This window comes from Lontra canadensis, unplaced genomic scaffold (assembly GCF_010015895.1).
Source record: "Lontra canadensis isolate GAN:19392208 unplaced genomic scaffold, GSC_riverotter_1.0 scaffold3, whole genome shotgun sequence".
NCBI lineage: Eukaryota > Metazoa > Chordata > Mammalia > Carnivora > Mustelidae > Lontra > Lontra canadensis.
Window position 1 is genome coordinate 18454789 of NW_022630997.1, and position 17306 is coordinate 18472094.

Consider the following 17306-nt stretch of genomic DNA (forward strand, 5'->3'; position numbering starts at 1 on the left):
CTATTATGAAGGCTCCCAAGAGGGAAAGTGGTCAGTCTCTGGGTCATGATCCTCCCGTAGCTTTCTTAAGAATTTAGCTGAACCACCTAGGAGAAGTCACTGGACAAGACCATAAACATGTCCTGAAGTCTATGGGCTCTGGAGCCAGGGAATCTTAGAGCTGTAGTATGAGATATAGACAGGATATCCAGTAGATAAACATGCTCTACCTGTTTTGCTTCTAAGCACCTACAGTTTCTCTCTAATGTTCTGGCTTCCAGAAGACTTCCAAGGGGGTGAAACAAATGTCTTCAGTTGGCCCTAGAAGTAGCATGGAAGGGAGAATTGGAATTTGATCCATACTTGACCATTTCAGAATCTGGACCAGGCTTACCTGGGTACTCTGTTCTTAGGTTAAAAAGATGATATAATGGCAGAAGAAATCCTGGTGATGACAGTGCTAAGAGTGTCTGGTCCTTGGATCTTATTGGTCCGGCTGGAACTGGCTGTCCTCTTCAGTGAGAGAAATCTGTTCTCCTGGGATCTCTATCACTGTCTTTGAGACACCTCTCTCCTAGGTTGGCTTACTGGTTTCCTGTATCCCATGTTCTCCTCGTGGTTTGTAAGAACGCTATTTCAAAGAGTTTTTGGAAGAAGAAGGGTACAAGGAAGGAAGTCAACAATACCTTGATATCTTAAAGTGAATTTTATATTCATATTTGATCGATTGTTTATCTGAATCTAGAATTCTTTTTGGAAGGTAAGTTTTCTTCAGTTTTTGGAAAACAATGCTTCATTGTCTTCTAGCTTTCTTGTTAGTGTTGAGAAGTTCTACTCCTCCCTAATCACCTGTATTTTCTCTCTGGAACCTTGGACAAACTTTTCTTTTCACCCTGTCTTGTGAAATTCCACAATAATGTGCCTAAAGTGGGTCTGTCGTCATTCATTGTGCTAGGCAGCTGGAGGATCCCTTAAGTACATCAATTAGTTTTGGAAATTTTCTTGGATTATTTTACTAATTATTATCTTCTCTGGACTTCCCTCCCCCCTTCTATTATTTGGATATTGGATCTTTCGGATTGATCCTCTATTTAATTTTTCTTTTCATTCCTTTCTCAAATCTCTTTGACTTTTTGCTCAACTTTCTGAGAGTTTTTCTTGATGGCATTCTCCAGCTTAATAGCTTGGTTTTTCAGTGTTGCGTTTATGTTTTTAATTCTCAAGAGCTTCTTTTAAGTTTGTCCTCTGAATATTCTTTGTTGAAACACACATCCGTTTTCGTTTTATGATTGTAATCTCTTCTCTCATTTCTCCAAAGGTAATATTGATAATTTTGTTGCATTTTCTTCTGTCTGCATAACTTCTGTTTCTACCAAGTTATATTTTTTTTATGCTTTGGGGTTTTTTTGTTTGGCTCATTTGTTTGTTTGTCTTTGCATTTCGTAACAGTGGTTTTCCTCTGATGTCTGGTCATACTTGAATGGTGGTGATTAAGAATGGGCATCTAAAATGCTGATCAGAGCTTCTGAGAGCAGGAGTGGAGTTTTGGATACTGAGCCTCGCTGTACCGTGATCTGGGTGAGCTCTTTGCTGCGGAACCCCCATGGCAGAATCTTGAGGTATTTCCTCTTGGGCTGGTCAGATTCACAGGGAAGAAGTTCTTCTTGAGAAGCCTGATGCTTCTCATTCTGAAATTTTTAGATTCTGTGGTATAAATTAGATTGGTTTTCAGCTTCTCCCACTGCTAGCTTGGGATTCAGTTTTCTTGATTCTGTCATCTGTCCTTATCCGACTCCAATGGGAAGTGAAAAAATTAAAGGACAAACAAAGGGAGGACAATGGTGTGAGGTTAAATTCTGGATCCTCACATCTAATTTTTTTAAAAAAGGTTTAATTTATTTATTTGACAGAGAAAGAGAGAGAGAGAGAAAGCATGCACAGACAGGGGGAGTGGAAGTGGGAGAGGGAGAAGCAGTTTCCTCACTAAGCAGGGAGCCCAATGCAGGCTTGATTCCAGGACCCTGGGATCATGACCTGACCCAAAGGCAGAAGCTTAACCAACCACGCCACTAAGGCGCCCCATCTCACATTCAATTTTTACTTCAGAGAGGAGTCAGACACGTATGAGAGGATGAAAAAAAAAACCAAATAATATTATCATCTATGTTCTAGATGTTCACTAACTCTTTAATTACCTGGGGGTGATGAAGAGAATCTTGTATTCCCACAATAGCAGAACTATTAAAAATGGGAAGTCGCTTTGGAACTAATTCAAGCCTGACAAGCCAGTCACCCTGTATTTGCTCCAGAAAGCATTCTCTGAGCTGCGTTTGCCTGCTGGCTAGCTAAGATCATTGAGCACACATCTCCCAGGGGAAGAGAGGGTTCCCAGAAGTCTGGATCTTGAGGGATTTCAGAGGTGATCAGTGCACTAAAGCAAGGTGTACGAAAGTTCCCTCATTAGGTTTTCCCCCTTGTGATAAAGTTCTGAACATTTGGGAAAGGCTTGGTCCTGGAGGAGCTGATGACAGCGTGATTACAAGAAAAGAATGCGGGAGGAATACCTCATCTCCCATCACCCCACTAGGGGCAATTCAAAGCTAGAACTCCAATTTCCAAACCCATCATTAAAACCCAAGCCATGCTGTAAATCAGTATGGAGTAGTGTTACTCCCAGTAGGCTCAGTTGGTAGAATCATAGTAAAAAATAGGAATCAGAGGCTTCTAAAATTATCTTTGATGTCATTCCGATTGTTCTTTCTTCTTTAATTACTCTCCCCTGGTAATACGTTCACTTGGCGCCACATCCTCTCTTTTTTGTTTCATTGTATTTTTGAATTAACTGTATTTACTAGTGTGAATGGCTATTAAATTCATGTTTTTTAAACTTCAAGACGTTTGCGTCTCTTTTTTTCCAGTGTGCCTGGCTCCTAGTGTCCTTGTCTAGAGGTAACCAGTATTCCAAGTTTTTCAAATGTATCTTTCAGAAATATACCTTATTTTTTCCTTCCTTTTTTGCCTCTTGCACAGGTGGCAGTGTTCTGTACGCAGCTTTCTGCCCCTCTTTTGCCACCAAATTACACTTTCTGTTGCTGCTGCTTCACATACTTCTACACAGTGTTCCACTGTGTGGGTAAACCACAGTGCGTCCGGCCAACCCACTACTGAGGAGTATTTCATCTCTACTTTTTCTTTTCAAGGTTATATTTCCCAGTCTTTCCTTCTCTCTTCTTTTAAATTTCTATTTTTTAATTTTAAAAAATAGGTCATAAACATTTAGAATTTTAATTGCCAAATTATGCGCTGAAAAGGTAATGGCAATTCATATTCTCACCAAATAGATGAAAGAGCCTGTTTTGCTTTATTCACAACAGCCAAAATATGGAAACAACCCAACTGTCTGTTGGCAGTTATGAATGGATAGAGACGATGTGGTTTACATATACAATTGAATGTGTTTGTGTGTGTGTGTGTGTGTGTGTGTGTGTGTGTTTTAAGGATTTTATTTACTTATTTGACAGACAGAGATCACAAGTAGGCAGAGAGGCAGGCAGAGAGAGAGGGGGAAGCAGGCTCCCCGCTGAGCAGAAAGCCCGATGTGGGGCTCAATCCCAGGACCCCGAGATTATGACCTGAGCCGAAGGCAGAGGCTTTAACCCACTGAGCCAACCAGGCGCCCCTTAACTCACTTTTCACAATTAATAACATATGATGAACATGTGTGATACTATCTATCTATCTATATGATAGAATTATAGGGCTTCCCTAAAGCAAAGCGTAGATCCAAGCAAGCTCTTTGTCCTGAGGTACCCAGCACCTTTGTCCTTTTTCTAGGGACCCAACAAAACCATTCACACAAAGTTGCTGGGAACGTGAAAAGAAAACACAACAAATATTGAAAAGCATGTAAATTTAAAATTTTTTTTTCTTTTTCAAGCTCTGTTACAAAGCTGTTGTCATCAAGACAGTATGGTGCTGGCACAAAAACTGACACGCAGACCAATGGGAACAGAAAGAGAGCCCAGGAATGGACCCACAACTCTATGGCCAATGAATCTTTGACACAACAGGAAAAAATGTCTAATGGAATAAAGACGGTCTCTTCAAGAAAAACAAAACTGAACAGCAACACGCAGAAGAATGAAACTGGACCACTTCTTTACAACATCCTCAAAAATAGACTCAAAATGGATGAAAAACCTAAATGTGAGATAGGAATCCATCAAAATCCTAGAGGAGAACATGGTCAGAAACCTCTTTGACCTAGGCCACAGCAACTTCTTACTAAACATGTCACTGTAGGCAAGAGAAACAAAAGTAAAAATGAACTATTGGGACTTTAACAAGATTAAAAAAAAAAACTTCTGCGCAGTGAAGGAAACAGTCAACAAAACTAAAAGGCAGCCTATGGAATGGGAGAAGATATTTGCAAATGACTTATCTGATGAAGGGTCAGTATCCAAAATCTCTAAAGAACTTATCAGGGGTGCCTGGGTGGCTCAGTGGGTTAAGCCTCTGCCTTCGGCTCAGGTCATGATCTCAGGGTCCTGGGATCAAGCCCCGCATCAGGCTCTCTGCTCAGTGGGGAGCCTGCTTCCCCCCCTCTCTCTGCTTGCCTCTCTGCCTACTTGTGATCCCTCTATCTCTGTCAAATAAATAAATAAAATCTTTAAAAGAAACCAACTTATCAAACTCAACATGCAAAAAACAAATAACCCAGTTAAGAAATGGGAAGAAGACACGAATAGATGTTTCCAAAGAAGACATCCAGATGGCTAAGAGACACATTAACAGATGCTCAACATCACTCATCATCAGGGAAATACAAATCAAAACCACGATGAGGTACCACCTCAAACCTGTCAAAATGGCTAAAATTAACAACACAAGAAACAACAGGTGTTGGCAAGGATGCAGAGAAAGGGGAACCCTCTTGCACTGTTGGTGGGAATACAAACTGGTGCAGCCACTTTGGAGAACAATTTGGGGGTTCCTCAAAAAGTCAAAAACAGAACTCCCCTACTATCCAGCAATTCCATTACTAAGTATTTACCCAAAGGATACAAAAATACAGATTCAAAGGGGTACACGCACCTCGATGTTTATAGCTGCGTTTATCACCAATAGCCAAACTATGGAGAGAACTGATGTGAGGCTTGAATCTGGGACTTCAGGATCATAACCTGAGCCAAAGGCAGCCACTTAACTGACTGAGCCACATAGGTGCCCCTAAAATTTAAATTAATTTTTTTTCTTAAGGCAGCATTAGCTCTAAGGTAGCTAAGGAAGACCTTAATATCTCCACTTCACAGACCACAAAACCAAGGTTCCATGAAGTTAAGAACTTGCTATAGGGGCGCCTGGGTGGCTCAGTGGGTTAAGCCTCGGCCTTTGGCTCAGGTCATGATCCCAGGGTCCTGGGATCGAGACCCGCATCGGGCTCTCTGCTCAGCAGGGAGCCTGCTTCCTCCTCTCTCTCTGCCTGCCTCTCTGCCTACTTGTGATCTCTGTCTGTCAAATAAATACATAAAATCTTAAAAAAAAAAAAAGAAATTGCTATAAGCTTACACACTAATGAATAGGAATTCTAACTCATCTTCTTACTTCAAAACCAAATGACCTTCCTCGCAAGAGTTTTGTATCTTAAAAAAGGACCATAGGAGGGAGTGATGCTTTATGAACAGTAATGAACTGGTGGTGTGGGCTTCTGGGCTTTAGAAGAAGATATTTTGGGAAAGAACCACCTTTCCAAAGACCAGCCTCTGCCTGCTTCATCTGGAATGGGAGGCAAATGCATGAGGGTCTTTCTTGGGGGTGGAAGCCTTTTGGGGAGATTTTGCAAAGGGAGAGCTAAATGGATTTGGGAATTTGCTGGATGTTGGGGAAGAGGAAGAGGAATCTGAGAAAATGCCAAGGTTTGAGGTTGGATGAAAGGAAGAATTTGTGCTTGGAGCTGGTTTTGGAGAAAGGATGACAGTAACCATGGACTTTGACTACTGCCTTTGGAAAACATCTAGATAAAGTTGTCGAGTGGTTATTTGGAGATTCAGGGTTGCAGCTCAGAAAAGGAAGCAAATGTGTAGAGTTAGGAGTCACTGAAGCAGAGGCAATGGTAGGTAGAGGCCATGGCGGGAAATGGATGGAGACAGTGGAGAGAGGGAAGTGGGGTGGGTCAAGGATGAGGCCGTATATAGGGTCATCGGGAGAAAGAAGGAGAAAAGCAAGAACAAATGAAGAGAAGAAGTATCAGTGAAGAGAATGATAGGAGGATGGTGTAATGTCACCGAAGTCTGATGAAGAGTCCCACGGAGGAAGTCAGGGCTTATCAACAGACAAAGGTTATAGGACAGTCAAGGAGGATGAGAACTGAGAAAGGGCTATTGGATGTGTTGAGAGCTGACAGTATGTTACTGAATTGAGTGGCTTAGGGAAAGTAAACGCCAGTTTGAAGGATTGTGAATGGGATGAAGTATGGATAAAATAAACATATATCATTCCACCCCCTTATGCTCCTCTGGGAGCAGAAGGGGTCATTGGCTCAAACCAGGACAAAGTAATGGGATACTCCTTTCTGTCTCCCTGCACCGCCAAGTCCCAGCTTCTGATCTCTAGCGAGTACATATTACATTCCAATCTGCTGTTGGTGTTCATTTAAACTACCTCCTTTCTAAACAAAAATACCAGTAAGGGGTTATAAAACAAGGCTTTTTGCCATCTACCACCCTATGTCCTACATAGCTTTTGTGCTTTAACATATTCATATTACCATAGTCCTGGTAATAATGAGAGAGAGAGATCAGGGGGTAGGGAAAGAGAGAATGTGTGTGTGTGTTTAAATAAGGTGTAGTGTACATACTTGAAAGTGCACAACCTTAAGTGTGTGGCTTCATGAGCTGTGATGCAGTATGTGCCTGAGTAGCCACTATCTACATGCTGATATAGAACATTTTCAGCAGCCTAGAAGGTGCCCTCAGTGCCCTTGGCTGTGATTTCGGAGAACTGGCCCAACTCCAGAGGTGAACCCACGGTGGGGAGAAGTCCTCACTTCCATGTCCAGCTACTCCTGAAAAGCAGGAGAGCATAATGTTGGACACTGGGCTACTACCGAGTTTGAATCTCAGCTCCATGACTTACCAGCTCTGTGACCTTTGGCAACTTACTTAACATTCCTGAGCCGTAATTTCCTCATCTGTAAACTGAGATAATAAGGGTACCTACTAGATGGGGTGGTGGTGAACACTGAATGAGGCACTGAGAATATTGTCTGGCACATAGTAAACACTCAGTAAACGTAAGCTCTTCTGAAGCCATTGGTGGGAACGCCGGGTGCACTGCCAGAGCCAGTGGAGCATATATTTGGGGGGTTGGTCACGTTGACCCTTCAAATCCACCCCCCGCTTAGCCATACCTATCTCACTTACAAGGAGCCAGGGCTTTTCACTAGGTCTCCCAGTGTCTCCATAAGGTCTCTGTTCTATCCTGTCCCTGGGTACTGCACACTGAGCCAAGGGAGTAGAGATGCCAAGCCCAGCTCTGGTGGTGACCTTATCAAGAATTTTCCATCAGACCCACTGGGTCATCGGAAAGGCTTGCTCACTGTGCCGGCAAGTCAGCTTCCAGGGAATTCATCAGCAGGCTGGAACGGGGGTGTGTGTGACCCTCAGCTGCTCCCAGGGCTTTCCCCTTCCTTCTCCCCACCCTGGGTTCACCTCTGGAATTAGACTAGTTCTCCACAATCGCGGCCAGGGTGACAGCAAAGTGTGATGGATGAACGAGGAGCTGTGGAGTGGCAGGGTGCTTGGTCAGGAACCCAAGGCTGTGTTTATGAGAAGGAAGAGGCTGTTTCCTGGAGCAAGCATAATGCAGCTCTAAAAAAGGCAGGGGAAATACATCATGCGAGGGAGCGTAACCCTGGGAGGGCCGCTGGGAATCTGCGTACCAGAGAAGCCCTGGCAGGTCAAGGTGCCTCTGACAAGGCCTTTTTTATAGGCCATTTGCGTGAGGGTTTGCTGCTGTTCCCTGCAGAGCTGACAGCTACTCAAGGTCTTGGTGGGGAGGTGAGGAGCTAATCTCAGCTGTCGTTTTCCAGACCTTCTCCATGGGCCCTGCTGATGCATTTAAAGAAGAAATAACAAACTCCATTGTTTTCGTGGTGGTTTTTTTTTTTTGTTGTTGTTGTTGTTGTTTTACTACAAAAATGACCATTTTAGCTGTTGGCTCTCACACTGCTACAAATAGATTAGGAGTATTGGCTCCTTTCCCTCCTTCCAAACCCAGGGCAAAAGAAAGTTTAACTGTGGGTGCCTGGATGGCTCAGTCAGTGAAGCGTCTGCCTTTGGCTCTGGTCATGATCCCAGAGTCCTGGAGTCGAGCCCCACACTGGGCTCCCTGCCTGGCAGGGAGTCTGCTTCTCGCTTTCCCTCCTGCTTGTGCTCTCTCTCAATCAAATAAATAAATAAACAGAAAGAAAGAAAGTTTAACTGCATACCTGCAATGGTCAAGAGAGGTATGAGAATGAGTTTCCCCCCAAGAAAGAGTGCTAATATTTCTGTTTATCTCTATGGATTTGTAACCCTCTGACTTCCCTGAAGATCCTAGAAAAGGAGCACTCTGTATCAGTCTCCTACAGCTACCATAACCAACTACACATTTAGTGGCTTGAAACAACAGAAATGTATTCTCTGATATTTCTGGAAACCAGAAGTCTGAACTGAGTCTTATGGGGCTCAGACCAAGATTCTGGTAGGGCCTGGTGCCTTCTGGAAGCTCCAGGGGGATAATGCGGTCCTCATCCCTTCCCGATGTGGAGCTTGCAGGCAATCCTTGGCATGCAGCCCCATCCTCAAGTTGGAAGGACAGCATCTTCTCTCCCTGCACCTATTTGCCTGTGCTTCTGTGGTCTAATCTCCTTCTGCCTCCTTTTTTCTCCCCCTCAATTTTTTTTTATTGTGGTAAAATACACACAGTGTAATTTGCCATCTCGACCATGTTTGAGTGTAGTAGATTTCAGTGGTATTAAATACCTTGCTAATGCTGAGCCCCCATCACCAACCATCTCTCTCTTCATCTTGTAAATCTGAAACTCTACTAACTCCCTGTTTCCCCCTTCTCCCAGCCCTGGACACCCACCATTCTACTTTCTGTCTGTATGCATTTGATTACTCTAGGGATCTTAGATAAGTGCAACCATAAAGTATTTATCCTTCTGTGGCTGGCTCCTTTCACTTAGCATATTGTCCTCAAGGTTCATCCATGTTATAGGATGCGTCAAAATTTCCTTCCTTTCAAGGCTGAATATATTCTGTTGTGTATGTATATACCATGTTTTGCTTATCCATTCTTCTGTCAATGGACACTTGGGTTGCTTCCACATTTTAGTTATTGTGAATAATGTCGTGAGCATGGTGTGCAGATATCTCTTTGAGAATCTGCCTTCAATTCTTTTGAGTATATACCCAGAAGTGGAATTACTGGATCACATGGTAATTCTATTTTTATTTTTTGAGGAACAATCGTGCTGTTTCCCGCAGCTGCTATACCATTTTACATCCTCACCATTGGTGTACAAGAGATTCAATTTTTCCACATCCTTACCGACACTTGTTTCTTTCCATTGTTTTGATGGTGGTCATGCTAATGGGTGTGCGTGTGGTGGTATCTCTAGGAGTTTTGATTTGATTTCCCTAATGATCAATGCTATTGAGCAAGATCCTAATGGGCCATTTAAATATCTTCTTTGGAAAAATATTTATTCAAGTCATTTCCTCATTTTTGGATTGGGTTCTTAACAGGATGCTCAGGATTACATTGAGGACCCACCTGGATAATCCAGAATAATCTCCCCATTTCAAGGTCCTGCAGGGGTGCCTGGGTGGCTCAGTTGGTTAAGGGTCTGCCTTCAGCTCAGGTCATGATCCCAGGGTCCCGGGATCAAACCCCACGCTGAGCTCCCTGCTCACCAGGGAGTCTGCTTCTCCCTCTCCCTCTGCCTTCCTCCACCCCTGCTCATGCTCATTCTCTGTCTCTCAAAAAAATAATTTTTTTAAAAAATCCCACGAAGTCTTGTTTGTCATATAAGGTAACATTCACAGATTTCAGAGATTAGGACCAGGACGGCATAATTCAGCCTATCATAACTTGTAGTAATCATAGGAATTTATTGAGCATTTACTGTGTGCTAAGTACTATGTTAGCTCTCCTAATGCAAGTAACCCATCTAATTCTCCAAATCTGTGAAGGAGGCACTGTTCCGGTTTGCAGACAATAAAAGCTAAAGTTCGTTGAGTTCTTAGCATGTGCCAAGCTTTCTTGGACTTTGGATGTATTAATTCCTTGAACTCTCACAGCAATGTATGTGGTAGATACCGCTATGATCTCCATCTTAGAGATGGGGAAACTGAGGCATAGATAGGTTAAGTAATTTGCCCCAGATCTTCTAGTAAGAAGCAAACCTGGAATGTCAAACTAAGCCAATAGCTGCTAAACCTTGTGGTAAGTCGGCTTTGTTCTTCCCGCTTCCTAGCACAGTTTCCCTGGCTCTTCTCTGTCTTTATTCTGCTGACAAGGTGAGAGTGCTGCTATGATCTGAGGGTCACCTGGAAGGTCAGCTGGCCAAAGATCAGTTTTTTTCATTGACTGCATTCAGTATTGCCCTTATACCCCCTTCGAAACTCAACATTCTTAGAGGAGGAACAGCGGGAGTCATTGATACCTCTTTTGTGATAGGTCTACTGGGTAGTCTTTATAGTAGAAAGAGAAGTGTGAACTTAGAATGCCTCAGAAGAGAACGCGGGGATGCCAAGGTCAAAAATCATGGTGTGGATGAAGAAAGGGGGAATAAAATGAATCAGCTTCTGCCCTGGGAGGAAAAGGGCATGCTGAGGAGGGGAGGAAGGAGAGAGAGCGAGAGGCGTGACAGAGGAGAACTGGAGTGTTTTGAGCCCACTGGGGCCAGGTTTGTTTCAAGGCAACCGGAAAGGCTGGAAGTGTGGAAATGAATAAACAAGCCTGGGAGCAGGCACTTTCCTGGGAGGCAAGATGGAGAGAAGTGGGGATGAAATCACATCCCATTGTTCGGCCCAATAAACCCCCAGTCTGTCACTACAACTTAGAACTTCCAGAAGTGTTCCTTCCACTCCTACTAGGTACAGGGTTTTTCAAAGAGCCGTCACGGAGAGGCTCCTGCCGTCATAAATGTAGTCATGAGGTGACCCCTGCTTTGCAAAGTGGCAACCCAGAAGCCCGATTCTGGAAGCAAGATTTTTGACAGCACAACATCTAAAAAATGAATTTGAATTTTTTTTTTTTTAAAGTTTGAGTGTGCCCTGTCCGGGTCACCGCACTTACTTCTCTCCTTCTGCACTGGCATAGTCCCAACCCCCTTCAGCCAGTACTCATGCAGCCCCTGAGGGCATTCGAGTTTGCAGCCTTTGGGATAAGGCCTTTTGCCATTTGGCAGAAGCTGCCAAACTGTGAAATACTAGCACTTGTTCAATGAAAATCTGTGAAGCCAAAGAAAACCATGCTTACAACCATCTTAATCTGGAAGGTCTCACACCTGACCTTTCAGCTTCATTTTCCACTAAGTGTACCCCATTAGAAGAGCCATATGCCATGAGATTTATTGCTACAAATTTGAGGGTCAGATCTTTCCCCATTTTGTCCCCTACCTTTGGCTCTCCTCGGAGGCTAGAGGCCATTTCTCTCTTGGAGTATATGGGGAGTGTTGGTCTTGACGGCTTTTAATGGGTGGGCAAGATTAAACTTTAGTTTCCACATGTACATGGGTTTTGTGGTAAAGACACCATATGGACCAAGACTGGGGCCCAGTTGCTATTGGCAGGGGTTAGGGAACCAACAGTGTATCAGATGATTCTGTTCAAAGTAGCAGGGTATCAGAGCTAGAAGAGACCGTAGATGATTCATTCATTCAACAAGTATTTATCAAGTGCTAGTATTTTGTTAAGTGTTGGGGTCACTGGAATAAAAGACAAAGTTCCTGCCTTCACAAAACTTCCATTTAATAATGTAGCTACTTAGAAGTTATATCTGTAGTCTGACGCCTTTATTACACAGTTGTCTGTTTCCTTGTGGAAAACAGGATTAGAGTGGGCACACGAATTGCCTAAAGTCATGTGGTTCCTTTTTTTTTTTTTGATCGTACTGATTTCATTGCTTTTACTAAGCCATTTTATGTTCTTCATATGCAAAGAAATAATGCAAAGAAATAATATAAAGAAAAATATGTCCTCATTATTATTCACAATAAAATAGGTCCGCCTCATTCTGCAGTCCTGGGCATATTATATAATAGGGAGAACTTCATGGCACGAGTAGACCAAAGTACCATTTTGACTCTGACCCACTGAATAGACATCTCATGCATATTTGGTGACTGGACTAACTCCCCAGGAGCTGAGACCTACTGAACCATTTCTGTGGCATCCCCAGATCTCACTAAATTAAGAAAAGACTCTATACAAGAAAGATAATCAATCTGTCCATAAACTATATCTATCTAAAGCTCTTTCTTTAGTGTGAGGTGGGGAAAGGGGCCCTTTCTTGAGTACATGTATACAAGTATTTTTGTGGTCTAAAGATTGCTGAACTGATAGTGGGTCTGTTATAATGAAAATAAGGTGTACATCAAAATCACTGCCAGAATAAGAAACTTCCATGACTTGTCTCAATTCTTCAAACGACAGAGCAAGCTCCCTTTCTAGGCTAATAGTGAGTCCTGTGTTGTTGGCATTGTCGCTGGCTATGAAACTCACCACCAAAGGTAAATGACTGAATTGAACCACCTGGTGGGTGTTATCGTAACAGCTGATCCTTTTATTTTTTGAAAGTCCAAATTTGCTTCCTTGGTCTGTTGCAAAGGCAAAAGTAGATAAGTGACCAGGTCTCCCATTATGCTCTGTGGCATTATCACTGGCCACTCCAACGGCCGTCACTCCGTCTCTATCTGACACAACCACAGCACCGCGCCCTTCAACGCTTGGTAGTTTTGTATGCAGAAATCACTTCAGGTCATTTACCATGATGAACGTTCTCCCGCAAGATCAATCTCCACTCCTGGCTTTCTGGGCTGCCATGTTCTCATAGCTGTAAACTCAGGGAATAACTTCGTCTTCAGTCAGGTGGCTTCTTAGCGACAAAACTAGGACTGGAAATAAGGTTTGACACTGATTTCCAGGCGTTCTCTACCTTACCTCCTTCTTTCCTCCACAGCCATCTAAACGGGTTTTATCTGCCTCCATCTTCCACAAAGCTGCATCCCAAACCATCCTTCCCCTGAAGCTGGTTTTATTGAGGGCCCCTGAGCTAAATATCAGTCAATTCTCCTATCTTAAAAGATCAGTAATTTGCCCCATATTTATAGAACAATTGCCCTCCTTAATTACCAGAGAATGTTTCTTTTCCCTTTACATTATATTCAAAGACTTTACCACCTACAGCAATCATTGTATTTCTATGAATGGGTTAAACCCGTTTCAATGGGTCATTTTCACAGATGAGTAAATACTGTATGATTCCATTTACATGAAATTCTAGAAAATACTTGAAAAGAGAAGCATATCAATAGTTACCTAGTGTCAGCAATGGGGATTTACTGCAATGGGTCATAACAGAGATTTCTGGGGGTGATGGCGATGTTCTAGCCTTTTATTTTTTAAAAATTTATTTATTTGAGAGAGAGAGAGCATGTGCACGTGTGAGGGTAGGGGGAGAAGAAGAGAATCTCAAGCAGACTCCGCACTGAGCACAGAGCCCCAAGATCATGTGGGCACCCCAGTGTTCTATCTTTTTAGTGTGGTGGTGGTCCCATGAGGGTATACATTTGTCAAGCTCGTCAAACTGTGTACTTAAGATAGATTTCATTGTTTGTAGACTATATAACCATAATGTCAATTTTTTGAAAAGGGATCCTTTGAAACAGACTTGCCTCTCGGCAAAGAGGCAGGTAGGATCTGCTAGAGTAGACAGCTGGGACTTAAAATGCTAGTGTGGGTTGATTCTTCCCCAAAAGGAAGTGAGACTGGAGAGTTGAGTCTGCTCTTAGCTCCTGTGGTCTCACTTGCCAGGTGCCTGTTGTAAGGTGAGCTCTGCACCGCAGTGAGTGTGCTCCTGGTGTTTAAAGACACTTTAACTGGCTTGGCCGACCTGTGGGTATGTCTTTTTTTTTTTTTTTTTAAGATTTTATTTATTTGACATAGAAAGACACAGCACGAGAGGGGGAGTGGGACAGGAAGAAGCAGGCTTCCTGCGGAGCAGGGAGCCCAAGACCGGGGCTCTATTCCAGGACCCTGGGATCATGACCAGAGCCGAAGGTAGACGCTTAACAACGGAGCCACCCAGGCACCCCCCCCCCACCCCCCCGCCATGGGTATGTCTTTAGAGAAGCATGAAAGTGTGGGCACAGCTATTCTACTTTATGGCCGATCTAAGGACTTTTCAAGCATAGTTTTTATTATATGTGATCTCACTGTATGAGCTAAGTTAAAACTGTATCTTCTTTTTTTTTTTTTTTGAGTTGGGGGTGGGGCAGAACCACCATCTTCCAGTAATTTGCCAAAATGACCAACACAAAGGGAGAGAGGAGAGGTACTCTTTATATGTTCTTAAGGCCTTTTAGGAAGCATGGAGTTGTTCATTGGGCCACACACGAGGGAATCTACAAGGAAGGTGATATCGTCATTGTCAAGGGAATGGGCACTTGTCCCACAAGTGTTACCGTGGCAGAACCCAAAAAGCTTACAGTGTTACCCAGCTTGCTGCTGGCATTGTCATAATGAACAAGGGCATGATTCTTGCCCCCAAAATTAATGTATGCATTCAGCATAATAAGCACTCCAAGGGCTGAGGTAGCTTCCTGAAGTATGTGAAGGAAAATGATGAGAAAAAGAAGGAAGCCAAAGAGGAAGGTACCTGGGTTTAGTGAAGCGCCAGCCTGCTCCACCCAGAGAAGCACATTTTTATGAGAACCAACAGAAGGGACCCGAGCTGCTGGGACCCATTCCCAATGAATTCATGGCATAATGGTGTTAAAACAAAACAAAACAAAGAAGTTTTAACAATCTCATGGAAGAATCAACTCCATTTTTTGTTCTCAGCATGTTTGGGGGCAGAGGACAGAAACTGAATTCTATTACCATCACAGCCTAATCCCCCTGTCCCCTGGGGTATTTGGCAGAATATTTTCCCGAGGTCTTGAATCTATGTTTCAACCTGAAAATAAGCATGATCCTTCAGTGTCTCTGAATATGGCTTTCTGTGTGCATGTGTGTGTGCTTATAACTGGTGGCCTTGTCTTTTTTTTTTTTTTAAGATTTTATTTATTTATTTATTTATTTGTCAGAGAGAGGAGAGAGAGCACAAGCAGGCAGAGTCGCAGGCAAAGGCAGAGAGAGAAGCAGGCTCCCCGCTGAGCAAGGAGCCTGATGCAGGATTTGATCCCAGGACCCTGGGGTCATGACCTGAGCCGAAGGTAGCAGCCCAACCGACTGAGCCACCCAGGTGTCCCAAAGTCTTGACTTTTATATCAACTTGGAATCACCTCCAAACTCCTGGAAGTGAAAGGTTATGTTCATTTTTATAATAATATGAGTATTTATAAGGGTCTCTGTGGTTACTTGATAAATACTTGTGAACCATTTAATTCCCTCTGCTTTTCTAACTTCACATTGTAACTGCAGTTTAATTTTATTTAAAAGGATTAGTTAAACACCCTTGGTGCACAAATCTCCCCCGTGGAAGAACCACAGAGCTGGTGAAACCATCCCAGGGAGTCTGTGCAATAGTTATGTCACTAAAGTTACTCAGTCTTCTCTACTCTTAACTCAGGTTCTGGGTTATGGACATACTCTTTGCGGGAGTGATACAAATAGGGCTTAAGCCTAATATATTAGATTTGCTGGGCACTTGGTACATTTCATGGTACTTTCACATGCATTAATCTCCTAACCAGCCTTGGGGCATATATTGGACAGACAGGATCCCCATTTTCTTGCTCAGAGAGAACATGAGATTTGCCTAAAGTCATACAGTAAATCAACATCAGAGTTGGAACAAGGACCAACAGCCATGGACAATGAACAAGACAAGGGCAGAGAAGAAAACCTGCAGAGTTCTCATGAAAGCATGAGGAAGGCAGCCACACTTTATTGAGTACTTATTATGTGCCAAGCATTACAAGAGGTGTTTTATGTATATTACCACATACGAGGTCATAGAAAAGTGGGGTCTTAGATTGTGTGGGGCAATGAAGTTTGATTATAACAGGATGAGTGATATGCTAATTATACTCAAATACTAAAGGAAATCCATTCACCATCCCTTTCATAAAAATATCCCAGAAGGTAGGGGTGATCCAACCGCAGTCGTTCCTCAACTGTGGCCTCTAGTTCCTTCTTAGCCTCCACTTTCTTATTCCTCTTCATTTATTCTCAATCATAAACTTGTTTTCAGTCTTAATTTCACCTTCTTCTCCCCAGGATCAGGGAGAATCAGCCTCAATGAATAGTAGTTGATGCGAAGGAATTTCATGTTTCCTGAGTAGCCCCACCTAGTCTCCAACTTGCCAGTACGATTTCTGACATGCCATCTTTCTCACGCCAGTCTGTACAAAACTGTTCTCAAATATTTCTATTGAGTAAGCTTGTGTATTGTGTTCCCCATTAATTTGTAAGCTCCCTCAGAACAGGAATTATGGCTATTCTTTGCTCTCTAGACTAAGAAGATAGCATAGTTATGTTTGCCTTGTGGGAAGTTCATATATGTTTGCTCCTGGTGATGATGTGATTATACTTACATTGGGTACATAGTGTTTCTTCTCTGATCATTTTCATTTGCTTTTTGTATTGGACTCAGAAATTCATCATCCTTTCTTATTTTCATTACACATTATTACTATTACCATTAGATTTTTACTAAATGTCTTCATTTATTCATTCAACAAACACTTATTTGCTAGGTAACAGGAAAGAAACAAAAAAGACAATTTCAGACTTCAAGTCCTGAGACATCAACTAATAAATGATATGGCCGAATTTACTCTTACATTTGGCATCTCTGCATTTCTCTAGCATTCAACCAGGCTCCGCTAGCTATTGCCTTTTCATAAAGAAACAGCTGAGGATAAAAGGGGCCCCCAAAGTAGTAAGTAGTAAGATGCCAAAGACACTTTAGGACAACTGTACTGAATGAGAGAGAGAGAGAGAGAGACTGATCTTTTCATGATTCATGATCTTTACTCTATAAGGAGATTTATTTACTACCCTAAGATACCCCATTTACAAATAATTGCGAGATGCCCATGATCAGGGAAC

At 42.8% G+C, this 17306-nt stretch overlaps 1 pseudogene; it reads right to left on the reverse strand.

Moving 5' to 3' along the window:
* Nucleotides 1-7701: 7701 nt before the first annotated feature.
* On the reverse strand, nt 7702-13019 carry LOC116879845 (annotated as a pseudogene).
* Nucleotides 13020-17306: the final 4287 nt, after the last annotated feature.